The 13,054-nt window shown below is 42.6% G+C and overlaps 1 protein-coding gene across 1 annotated transcript in view; it reads right to left on the bottom strand.

Moving 5' to 3' along the window:
- LOC111872674 (zinc-type alcohol dehydrogenase-like protein C1773.06c) overlaps window positions 1–12,481 on the bottom strand; it is a 44,450-nt gene extending 31,969 nt beyond the window's left edge. The window contains exon 1 of the mRNA XM_023866779.2: window positions 12,376–12,481. The gene's annotated coding sequence lies outside the window, so the exon portion shown is untranslated. The remainder of the gene's footprint in view (window positions 1–12,375) is intronic.
- Between the last annotated feature and the right edge of the window lie 573 nt (window positions 12,482–13,054).

Below are 13,054 nucleotides of genomic sequence, written 5' to 3'. Positions count from 1 at the left end.
TTACGCGGGCACGGTTACAGCTTTCCTAGAAGCTGCAACAGTGATCTGTACTGAAGACGGTGTTTCATTACGGCTGCGTACCGGAATTAGACGGCTGTTCATCCTAGGCCTTCCCGCAAATAGCTGGGCCGCTCAGGCGGACATTTGAGGCTACCCCCTTCAATTGGGGCACGGAGATTCGTACTGCCAGAGGAATCGACAAGCCTACTACGACCCACAAATCGCGAATTACACTATGATTGTCGGCTATATATCAGAACGCCCTATGTGGACGTCATATCCGTCCGTGACCTAGTATTTGCGCCTAAACAGGTCGGCAGCTTCTTTTAAAATCCGACACGAGCGACGTTCACTAAAAGTTGTCACATAATTCCAATTTTTAGCCATCCCCTACAAAGTCTACTTTTCATATGGTCATTAAATGGATTTTCCATATACACAATTTTAAATCACCGGTCAAATTTTGTCACATTCAATACGAATGGTCTTTGCGTAACGTTAGTCTGCCACGTCGATCGGTACCCATACTCACGGATTACAAAACCTACTCTACGTAAGGACTTACCTATGTAACGCAACACTGTTTCACAGATTTTACAAAAATTCGATATTATGCATTAGTAAGCTGTTCGAATTTTGCTCGATTTACCTAATACATTTGGGGCACGCGGTGGTGCAGTTGCTAGAGGCACTATGCTACCAGCCGGAAGGTCGTGGGTTCGATTCCTGATGAGGTCACTGGATTTTTCAATTAACCTAATCCTTCCAGCCGCAATATGGTCCTGGGATCGACTCAGCTTCTAACAGAAATTAGTACAAGGGATCTTCCTGGGGGTAAAGGGCGGCCGGCGTGTAATACTGACACCCTCACCTCCATCTGTGTGCCGACTGTCTAGAAAATGTTAGAGGCTCGACGTCTCACAACGCTATGAGCCTCCATAGCCTCTTACAGGGATAACTCTACCTCTTATCTTACCTTACCTTTCTTACTTACTATATTTAGTGTCTTGCTGAAGTGCCACTTAGGCATAAACCGACCGCAGGTATGTTAAACAGCAAAGAAGACAGCTGGGAGTTTTGTATAATACGAGGGGAGTCAGTAAATGGGTCATAAATGGATATAAAACGTAAGACATATGATATTTGAACCTGGGAAAAACATTTATCTCTCGACACATCCTCCACCAACAATGATACACATGTCCCATCGCTCTACCAGCGTGTCAAAACTCGCAGCATAGAAGTCTTCTGACTGTTCACTCACCTACTTCAGTACCTCCGTTTCAACCTCTTCGTTATCAGCAAAACGTTTGCCACCCAACTGTGAACCGCCTTACGCGATAATAACTTCCCGCCGTAAGCAAGAAACATTTTCTTTATGAATGCACTTTGCATTGAGTCAGTTTGCACACAAAAGAATCATAATAGAACGCTGCTCTTCGTTAGTATACTCCTCAAGCACTGTTGCCATTATGACCACCAAAACCAGCCTCCGTATGCGTGTCGGCTACCTAGACTGTCATGAAGCTGGACTGTGCTGCTACCTAGTGACACACAATGAAAAACTATTACGTCAATTACAGCTGTTTTACTTATAGCTGTGCCTATTTACTGACTCCCTCGTACATATGGGGCACGTCCTCTTTTATTTAATTCTCCTCACATTCCACGGTCCAGTCGTCACTATCACTCCTTTCTGTGACGTGTCGCATAGCATAGTTGACTACGTTGTGGTTTGACTTATGGTACTTCAAATAGTGCTGCAATATCACGTATACCGTAGAGTGCACAAATAATCGTAAACTCATCTGAGGATACCATGGTGAAACAACCTAGCACTATATAGGTATCGGCCTACATAAATTACAACCCGAAGAGCTAAATAAACCTCATGCGTACGTGTATTTGACGCCATTTAGGGTTAACAATGTGCATATATATGCGACTACATCCAGAAATCATCGTAATTCCTTTCAAGATTATTAGCTGGTTGTCATTTTGTAGGCATTCAGAATGCTAATGTTACTTAACAGTGTGGGTGAAAATATAAAAGAACTTCTCGTCATATATTTTGGTCGTATCGGCAATGAAAATTTCATCAAGGTAGTACAAAATCATGGCATTTTCAGACATGTAACTCGACACGCAAAATATTAAGTACATACTGTACTTATCAGCCACACCTACCATGGTTGCATGTTTGAATTCGGGAAAATTGTCCATATTTTGCTGCAGCAGTTCGTCAGGTATCGTCGTCGAACAGAATCAGTAAATAGGTGTGCTGATATCGTGAAGATTTTCAACTACACAAAGTGACCACAAGAATGAGCATTTTTCAAACAGCAATGTTGCATTACAGTGGTCTACACTGCAATGAAGAGTGACAAAGACACTTTCACCTCAGTTCTCAAGACTACGGTGCTGTTACTGCTGACGAAAGAGTACTAACCAGACACCTGTGATTCCCTCCAGTGGTGACGTTCTCGCGGGCTTCTTCGGTGTCTTTGGTGGGAAGAAGAGGGGGCGCACACAAATCACGTAGGCATGATAGTGTCATGCACCGAAATATACGTGTACTTCAAGAATAAGCGAAATGGGCTAAACGGTAAAGTTTATTAATGTGACTGAGACAGAGCAATATCATTCGCTGTATTTTTTTCAAACACATTCTACCTTACTTTCAATAAAAATCACAAACCAAAACCAATTTGTTGTATTTTTTTTTCTCAGTTGGTGCCGGTCACGGTAGCCGAGCGGTCTAAGGCATGTACTGTCTTCGCTCGCTTGGAAACCGGGATCGTGGGTTCGAATCCCACTCAGGGCATAGATGTTTAGTTTGTGTGTGTGCGTTTTTGTGTGTTTGTGTACAGGTAGAGACCTTGCGACGAGCTGATCACCCGCCCAAGGAGTCCTACCGAATGTGTAAGATCTAGAAAAACCGAAGTGAACGGAGAAGTTCATGGAGGTAGGCCTGGGCCCACTACAACTGATGATGCTTAAATGAGTATACGCTATTCTAGAGTACTTCGTAAGTGGCTATGAAGGTTCAGAGCCTATGTCTGAGTAAGGACTATAAAATCCATAAAATGTAAATCTGTAGGGCTGTTTTCTGTAACCAGTATTTTCCAAATACTAATTTAACACTGTAATCCTTGAATATCACCTAACCACGTGGAGTGGCTACAGAATAGATAAGATAAAACTGAAACGGTTATGGAACTATGAGAGGCAGCACCTAGCTTACAAACCTGAGGGAACACTTTATATTATACAGGTCGCTAATCCAATAAAATGTAGCCTAATAATTAAAAGAGAACATAAAAATACATCCGCACAGTTATCGAACATGTTAATATCGGAATTGAAACTAGTGGGAATATGAACATCTATAAAGGCCTATTAACAATGACTTCTAAGCTGAATAATCTTCTTTTCGTTGACTCCCCTATAACAGATGCTATAAAACGCTACAGATGAATGAGAACCATAAATGCGGAGGTCTCTTATTATTTTCACTCCTTCAAATGTTATACCGTTCGAACAACGTAACCGCCATAATTATTTTCAATAAACACAATTCCGAAATTTATACTGCATTTGATTCAGTTTCTATATTGGTAATTTTAAATATGGATATTCTCCGAACGTGACAATTAGTTCTTCATTGTTCTGTCTTCTTCATAATGCCCATAGACAATGATGTTAGAAAATCATCTACAATAGATTTCGGAGGTGCGTTGCTGAAATAAGCAAGAGTTCGGTGTGGATGACTAAAATTCTGGACAAAATAACGGATATTTACGTTCCATAAAAGGTGAGAATTTCCTGCAGAGCAGAGTAGCCATAAGCTGTTCAAGGATTAAAGGTAAAGTTATCCCTGGAATCAACAGGTGAGGTGAGTGGCTGGCTTCACGCACCAGTCTATACTCCTGAGGAAAGACTCCCAGTAAAGGACTCTTTTGCACAACGAAGGTGGTTTAGTCATTTCTTTCATAAGAGTTCGATATAAATTATTTTAAAACACATGGATTCCTGGGCAAAGGTAAAGAGCGTTATCCCGTGCTAAATTAATTACGCACAACACCATGATAACTTATGGGGGAGCAAAGGTATAGCTCCACTACTTTTGATTTTTATACTAGATGGTGAGTGGTCAGCTTCATGCACCCCGGAAAGAGCCCCCATACCCATCGACCCACTGGATAGGAGTCTGGGTAGGCCCCACAACATGTCTGGAAGCTGTTGGAAAAACTCTTTTCCTCCCTACATGGAATCTAACACCGGCTGTCCAGCCGGTAGCCCGTCACTGTACTGATTAAGCTACCCCGGTAGTCGCTGGCTTTCCACCGCGGTGGCCCGGGTTCGATCCCGGGGTCTGGTCAAGTGGGATTTGTGGTGGACAAAGTGGCGCTGGGGCAGGTTTTCTCCGAGTACTTCGGTTTCACCTATCAATCTTCATTCCACCAATTGCTCCACAATCACCCTCACCTATCATCTGGAGCTGGTACAATAGGCCAGAAGTGGCCGCAGTACAAGGGACTTACTTAGTCCCACCCCACTAGCAATAAAAGAAAAAGGTACCCCGGTTCCCAAGATTCCATGTTCGTTTCTCGGCCGGAAACCGGCTATCTTTGGGGGTTTCGTTGCTTTTATTAGACCCTCCATACAAATGCTGCATTAAAGCCTTAAAATAGCTGACTGCCGCTTCTTTCCGCAGTCACTCACAGTACTCACAACCAGCATCGCGATCAGTGCCACGTGCTAAATCACGCAGTTAAGAGATCGTCGTGAAGTAAACAAACTCATGTAGTTAATAAAGAGTCTTAAAATAAAACAGAAAGGAAAGCAAGATTAAATGCTACAACTCGATAATTTATTTTCATTAAAATAATCATAAGCTGTTGGTACAATTAATTCTTAAATACCGTGGTTCAGTGCTTCTGTTAGCGATGTCAACATTTCGAATGCTGGCAAGGAGCTTGGTATTCTGACGGAGAGTTTGTTTTTTCCTCGGTTACTCCAAGCAAATGCTTGAATAGTACATGAAAACAGGTACATCAGGTTCCTTCCAAATTCATCACTCATAATTATCAAATAATAATACATTAATAAATTAACCAATAAACAAATACTCCAACACGAAGATTTAGTAATGCTCATGCAATAGGGTCCACGGGGCCATCACGATAACTAATCACAGGTGAGTTAAGGATGCGAAGATAATGGTAAAGTTGTCCCTGAGCTTAACTAATTAAACACTACGCCATGAAGACGTACAGGGGAGTGGATGTATAGATCCACGTTTTCTTGACCTCGGCACTAGTTAGAGGTGAGTGGTCAGCTTTAAGACCTGGCTGCTTTACCCCTGGGAAAGAGCTCCTGGTACCCTTTGTACAGGTTGTTTAGTAGACCACAGAGCCAGTCTGGACTATATGGAGAAGCGAAAATTCATTACCCTACCGGGGCTCGAACCCCGAGCTCTCGGTCGTCCAGCCAATAGCCAGTCGCTATGCCTATTACGCTATCCCGGCTCCTAGGGATGCGAAGGACCTTTACAAAATGCACGGCCAGATTTTGGGATCCGGGACATTGGTTTCAAAGAAATCATCTTTCGATAATTTCGCTGTATCAAGATTTAACACTGCTGAAGTTCTGTGTACATTTAATGATTTTGGTAGCTTATGAGGCGCCACGAAAACAATTTCTTTTCGTATTATAAGTTTCTGTATTACATTTGAGAGGAAAGCTGATCGAAAGGCCAATATGTTTCATAATACCAGTCTGAATTATGAAATAGCACTTTAAATCAGATCAAATCATATCCTTTTGGGCCACCAATCGTAATCTCACATGTATCAAATAGCCTGCCGATACAAAGCCCCAAGGTGGGACACAAATGTACACTGTGCTGGATAGGACAATCCCTGGATAAATCACAGATTCAAGGTCTTTGGTCTCTAGCAGCATCTAATGGGAAATTCCGAGTTAGCAAAATAAAATATGTCACGAACGCTTTCCCCCCCCCCCAATTCCTTCGAATTCCATTATACCAGTCCATAAACGTATCAAACAGGGCGGAAGATCCAGAAAACTTCTTTTCTCTCAGCTCATTATCAGGGTGACAGATACGACTATAAATAACCTGATAGTTTACAAATTCACACCTGCTCGACTGACCTTATAATGGTAACAACGAAAAACAAGAAATACTTTCACGGCTTCCTGTTCAACATATCACGTGATACACGGCAGATATATACGTCCATCTGTCAACAAAACACGAAGCAACTACGAGCTTTGAACCTGTGTAGAACTGGGATAAACAGGTCCAATCGACAGAAGGCTGTCCACTTCCAAGCATAGATAGGAGTCTTACGTCAATCGATGTTCTCTACTCTCGCACGAATAATATGTGTATTCACACGCTATGTATGCCACACCTTGGTGAATACATATTGCGCATAAAATGGACACATGAAGGAGTTTGGTTTCATACTCGTATATCTAAAATAATATAAACCTACAGTGGCGAGAATAATTTTCATACTGTGCAGGATGGTCTTGTAGTAACGCTCTAGACTTGTATTCGGGAGGTGGTTACTTCGATTCTCGGCAGGGTCACCGGTTATCCTGCTGTTTTTCATGGTTTTACTTAGTCCATCAGGGAAAAATTTGGATAATACATAGATTACGCCATGGCTGCTTCCTTTAAAATGATTAATCATTAAACGATGATTCTACCTTTCAACGCTATATAGTCTAAATCACGGCCACTCATCCTGTCGCTAGCGGGCAACACGTTATCCGCAAAGACATCTGAAACAAGAGAACCTCAAACGGCGCCATAAAACGATGAATCAATTCCATCCGTTTCCTGGCAAACTATGAAAGAAAACTTACCACTATTTCTAAGAGTTTGTGACAGTGGTGTATTAAAGCAATTATTTTGTTCCTGAACATTATCCATATTCCTGTTTTCTAAACACGTTTACGAGACTGGGTTCTGTCTCCGTCATCATGTAAAAGCCTACTCAGTTGCGCCCAATCGATAAAGCTAGTCCCTACCTCCGGCCAGAATCCAGTCTCAGAAACGTCGTTTTAAATATAAAAACAGGACGATGGATAATGTCCAGAAGCACAGTAGGAAGGAGGATGAGGTGGGCAGGTCATGTAGCACGAATGGGGGAGACGAGGAATGCGTATAGGATATTGGTGGAAAAGCCAGAAGGAAAGAGACCACAGGGAAGGCCAAGGCGTAGGTGGGTGGACAATATTAGAATGGATCTTAGAGAGATAGGATGGAATGGTATGGATTGGATAGATCTGGCTCAGGATAGGGACCAGTGGAGAGCTCTTGTGAACATGGTGATGAGCCTTCGGGTTCCATAAAACGCTGGGAAATTCTTGGGTAGCTGCAGAATTGGCGGCTCCTCCAGAAGGGCTCAGCTCCATGAGTAAGTAAGTAAGTAAGTAAGTAAGTAAGTAAGCACAGTAACTGTATTATACCACCACTTCCATATATCCAAGTGACCACTCTATCATAAATCTTTATTGTTGGCTGCAGTTTTTTTACCGGGATTAAAATAACTTTGTCGACGACTGCCGACCTATACGGTCCATATTGTTGCGTGCACATTCTCTAGTTACCGACTTCAATGAACACTGTCACAGTCAGCTCCCCTACATACTGCTTGAATGCCTTCTCCTGTGTATCAAGATATAATCTGTGTGTCCTTCCATCAGGAGGAGTCCAAGCGAATTTAGGAATAATACATCATATGGGTACATTATGCGCCTGAGACTACGGTTTTAGGATGTGTCAAATATTACTATAAATCCACTATCAATATTAACTTCGTGTAAACCAGTGGTTCCCAAACTTTTCCGGGCCACCATAAACTCATTCCCAGTGCCCCAGCCCTACCCTATATAAAGCATTGTTCAGAATATCAATTTGTACAACTCACTAAGGAAAACAATAACTTTAATATGACAGTACACTTAGTAAATTCTTAATGCGACGAATGGGATTTATGAATTGATACCAGTTTCCCAGTTTCTAGTCTAAAGTCACTTCAATCGTAAAGCTGCGAAAAACGCGCTCGAAGGGGCCCACCTCCAGCGTCCCCCTTAGGTAATCCCAAGCGGCCTCCGTAGTCTAGAGGTAACGTTCCCACCTCATGACTCGTAGTACGCGGGTTCAAATACCCGGCGGAGGTCGTCGAATTTTTAAGGGCGGAAAAATTCAGGGAACAAGCACTCCGGGAGGGACTTTAAGCTGTGTGTCCCGTGTCGTAACTTTACGGCACGTAAATGAACCTCATGTCCCCAAAGGGGATCACCGAGCCAAATTCCAGGACGTTTCCCGCCCAACAATAGTCTCTAAGGCCTCTGATAGATGGGGGAAGCATTATAGACACCACTAAACAAGTGGCCGAACTCGCTTGCTCGGCGGGACTGATGGTACGCACCATTTATCGGTAGGGTATAGAGACGGGTAGAATATCATAGAGGGAAGCACAATAGATCAAACTGGTCGCGGTGCATGGGGAAACCCACCCTCTCTAAATAACTAACTAGGTAATCCCACCGCCCCACACGGGGCGGTACAGCTCACTATGGAAAAGACTAGTGTAAATACTAGTTCGGAATTTAAATCTCGAAACAAAGTGTTCACAAGGTACTTTGGGAACCGATCGAATATATGCTCTGCTCCCTGTAATACATATTATTCTTTGTTATTATCGCCTTTATCACCAGTTGGCAAAACTTCCTGAACAAAATTTATAAACTGAAGGGAAATATGTACTTGGATAACTCATCTATTTTCATTTATTAGTCTGACTAGCGTTGAATTTCGATCGATTCACTTAAACGAGGGAAGAATTAATACTTTACTGCCGAAAGTATTGTCTTCATTTAACGATTTCACTGCGAACTCGAATACAGCCATGGCCTGGGTATTTGTGCGTGCCGCGCCAACCCTGAAAGCGGCTGTAATATACGCCTTCTGTAGCTTGACTTACAGCGCCACATTCAAAGAGAATTTGAAAGAATAAACTTTTTCAAAGTAACTGTAAGATTTCAACAAAAGTGTAGATATCAGTGTCTACTGGGGCGACTAACCATCATTTTATACACATGAGAGGGAAAGGGTTAAATTACTTCAAGAAGCAATTGTCGCGCACACGAAAAGCAGATACCTGAAGGGGAAAGCCTCGAACTCATGTGCTCATTTTATTCTTAATATATGGAACGACGCTTTCTCGACTACATCAATAAAGCGTAACTTAATTTCTCCTTGTTTCTTCCACTCATTTTACACGGATGACTATTCACATGCATTAAGGACACAACATTCATACTTATTTACAGACTTTAAGACGCAGTTCCTGAACCATTTATTTCACGGAATGAAAGGATTCAAACTGCCATCAAACGCTACGAATTTCGCTCTCGCCTTAAGCAGAGTAGCTGCTGTAACAGTGTGTCCATACCCCCATCCTATTTCTGTTAAATGTCGACTGCCGACTTTTGATAACCAACAGTCGGTATAGCGATTGGCTACGGGCTGGACGACCGAGGGGTCGGAGTTCGAATCCCGGTATGGTCAAGAATTTCCAGACCGGCTCTGGGGTTCACCCAACCTCCTATCCAATGGGTATAGCGGGTTCTTTCCCCAGGGTAAAGCAGCAGGGGCGTGAAACTGACCACTCACCTCCAGCTAGTGCAGAGGTCAAGAATACATTAACCTATACATCTGCTCCCCCATACATCTTCATGGTAAGATGCTTAATTAGTTAAGCACAGGGAAAACTGTTTTTTTTTCCTTGGCACTAGAGCCCCAACTTCTCCGTTCACTTCGGTTTCTCTAGATCTTACACATTCGGTAGGACTCCTTGGGCAGGTGATCAGATCGTCTCAAGCCCTCTACCTGTACACAAACACAGAAAAACGCACACACACACAAACTAAACATCCATGCCCTGAGTGGGATTCGAACCCACGATCCCGGTTTCCAAGCGAGCGAAGAGAGTACATGCCTTAGACCGTTCGGCTACAGTGACCGGCCAGGGAAAACTTTACTTCTACCTTTAACAACTGAATTTCGGTCACATCGGTGTGCAGTAGAGTGAAATTACATGCCGCACAGTGCAGTTAGGCGTGGTAACTCGTGTATCAATGGCCGCACCATAGCTCGGGCAAGTTAGTCGCCGGCTTCCCATCGCGGCGGCCCGGCTTCGAGCTCGGTTCTCGTCATATCATGTGGGGCTGGTACGACAGGCCAGTAGTGGCCGCAGCACCAAGTGGACTCAGTTTCGCCCCACTAAGAATAATAATAATAAACACGTGCATGAACAAAGTTCCGTTTGTGCTTTCTAAGTAATTTATTGAGAAGTCGAGGCTCCCACATTTTCTTCACAATCGGCTCACAGATGGCGGTGAGATTGCCAGCCTTACGCTCCGGCCGCCATTTTCCCCCAGAAATATTCCTAATACTCACTCCTGTCAGAGGCTGAGTCGACCCCAGGACCATAGTGCTTCTGGAAGGATTGCGGCAATTGAAAAATCCAACGAACTAATCGGAAATTGAACCCACAATCTTCCAGCTTGTGGCAATGCCCCTCAAGCAACTACGCTACAACGGGGCCCCTCGTGCAAGGAGTCCAAACAAATTTCTACTTCCGGAAAACGGAAGGTCTTAGGCCACAATGATTTGTCATGCTACAAAAGGTAAGTTGAAAAATCGCGTTTGGCTAATTGATTCGTGATTTATTTAAGGCCATTGTTTCAGTTTATTTGGTTGAGCAATATCGAACTGTGACTGTATGTGACTTAGAAACAACATATTATCTGGGATGGGGGGGTGGAAACAAAATACACGAAAAGCCTAGCGGCAGGGATTTCAGTTCCAATACGATTATTGTGTCATAATTTTTCATTCATTAAAATACTGAAAACATGAAAATATTCTCCCTTCCAAACACTGGCAACAACATTTTATAACTGAATACAAATTCTGAAGTTGTAAGAGAAAATCGAGTTGGTGAATTCCCATATATATATACCGATGTGCATACGTTCCCGCCATTTAATGTGTTTCTGCATCTATTTCTTTATTGCTAGTGGGGTGGGACTAAGTAAGTCCCTTGTACTGCGGCCACTTCTGGCCTATTGTACCAGCCCCAGATGATAGGTGAGGGTGATTGTGGAGCAATTGGTGGAATGAAGATTGGCAGGGGAAACCGAAGTCCTCGGAGAAACCCTCCCCCAGCGCCACTTTGTTCACCACAAATCCCACTTGACCAGACTCGGGAACGAACCCGAGCCGCCGTGGTGCGAAGTCAGCGTCTAACCGTTTGAGCTACGGCGCGGCCCTTTCTGATGCTTTCTAACCGAAGTAACCCTTTGACTTCTAGAACTGGGAATGTCCCTGTGAGTCATTACTCGAAGAAACAATGGTCACTTCGGCAAACACTGATTATTCTTTTAAAAAAATTCACTACTCAACCTCGGATTAAGGCAGATGAAACTTTTTTGGCGAAGCTGAAGAAACTGCTTGGCAAGCATTTAAGGCAGTGAGCACAAATTTCCTTCGAAACTTCAGGGCAGAATATGAAGTCACTTGACGAACAGCTTCTCAGAGTCTACAAATTCATGGGATGCAAAATTCCAAGAAATTTCCATTTTTTTAATGGACATTTATGGGAACCGGTCACATCTAGAAATATGGAGATGAAACACCAGAACGGACGGAGGTGCCTACTGGTGGACACTGGAATTATACACGTATATTATCGGTAGATATATTTTCGGCGACAATATGCAATTTCAACTTGCTGCTGCTATTACGTCTTTAATTTAGATCAGTTACATCACTTCCGATTCACTAAAATTTGGCTGGTGATATAAACATTTTGAGGCCATTTTCGAACCCAAGAGTTAAAAAACCTATGAGGTCCATCCACTTCTGATCACGTGACAAAGGTACTGTTTGTCGTCCGGTTGTTAGTAATTGAAATGCAATGCACTAGGCAACTAGGCAAAGTTTGACGTTTCAGATCCATGGACTTAAAAATGTAAAGATATATAATCAGGATAGTAACAGCATTCATAACCCAATTCTATTTCTTTGTGCCCTTGCAAAGACACAAATCTAAAAAGTTTCTTCTGCTTCAGTACACACCAGTAGCTATGACAGATTCGTACGTTCACGATCACATTTCTAAAATGAAAGTAAGGCAATCTTCTGGAACAGGAGTATTGATTAGAAATAGAAATACTTAATGTTAAACAACCAAATTCAAGTTTCTAATCTTAAACACTTAATGAAACATTCAGCATTAATATTTCACATAACTGTTGCCTATTTACCTGGAAACGGTATAACCTGTAGTAGATCGCAGCAACTACAACTTAGCACCTAACGTACAGCCCTGAATCCAAGACGCATCTGTTTGATATTAGGTTAATGCAACATATGTAACTCCATGCTATCGATTAGCAACTAGCCGTAGTGATGTCACGGATTATTATACTGCCATCTATCCACAACTCTTTTGAAACTACTACTAGAGGTTGTTCCGGAGGTAACAGCCATAATCTAGAGCTCAGTCGGTAGAAATGTTAACAGCTATCCAATATTCACATCTGCTCACAATCTTCCCAAGTTTTCACGACATAACAATGATTTTGCAATCTAGACCCCTTATACTGCAGAGAAATGTACACTGTTGTTAAGTATTAACTCACATGAACTGATATTAACCAGTATCACCAGTATCCATCAGCAGAAACTTTTGCGAAAGTTTGTTTAGGAAAGCACAAGCATCTTATCCCCTTACTGAAATGTATTACACCATAGGCAGAAAAGATTAATACTCACAGGCATTTAGGACAGCTGAGGATGGGTAAATTTCAATGAAAAATGTGGTTCTGCTACAAATATGCGTATTCAAGCTCATAACTAACTCTCCTTGCAAGCTACATAAAACCTTGTTAAGATAATGAGGTTTTCATGGACAGTGACCATGAAGAAAGCAGTCTTCTGAGA

This window comes from Cryptotermes secundus, unplaced genomic scaffold (genome assembly GCF_002891405.2).
Source record: "Cryptotermes secundus unplaced genomic scaffold, Csec_1.0 scaffold102, whole genome shotgun sequence".
Classification (NCBI taxonomy): domain Eukaryota; kingdom Metazoa; phylum Arthropoda; class Insecta; order Blattodea; family Kalotermitidae; genus Cryptotermes; species Cryptotermes secundus.
This window is presented reverse-complemented; position numbering and strand designations above follow the sequence as displayed.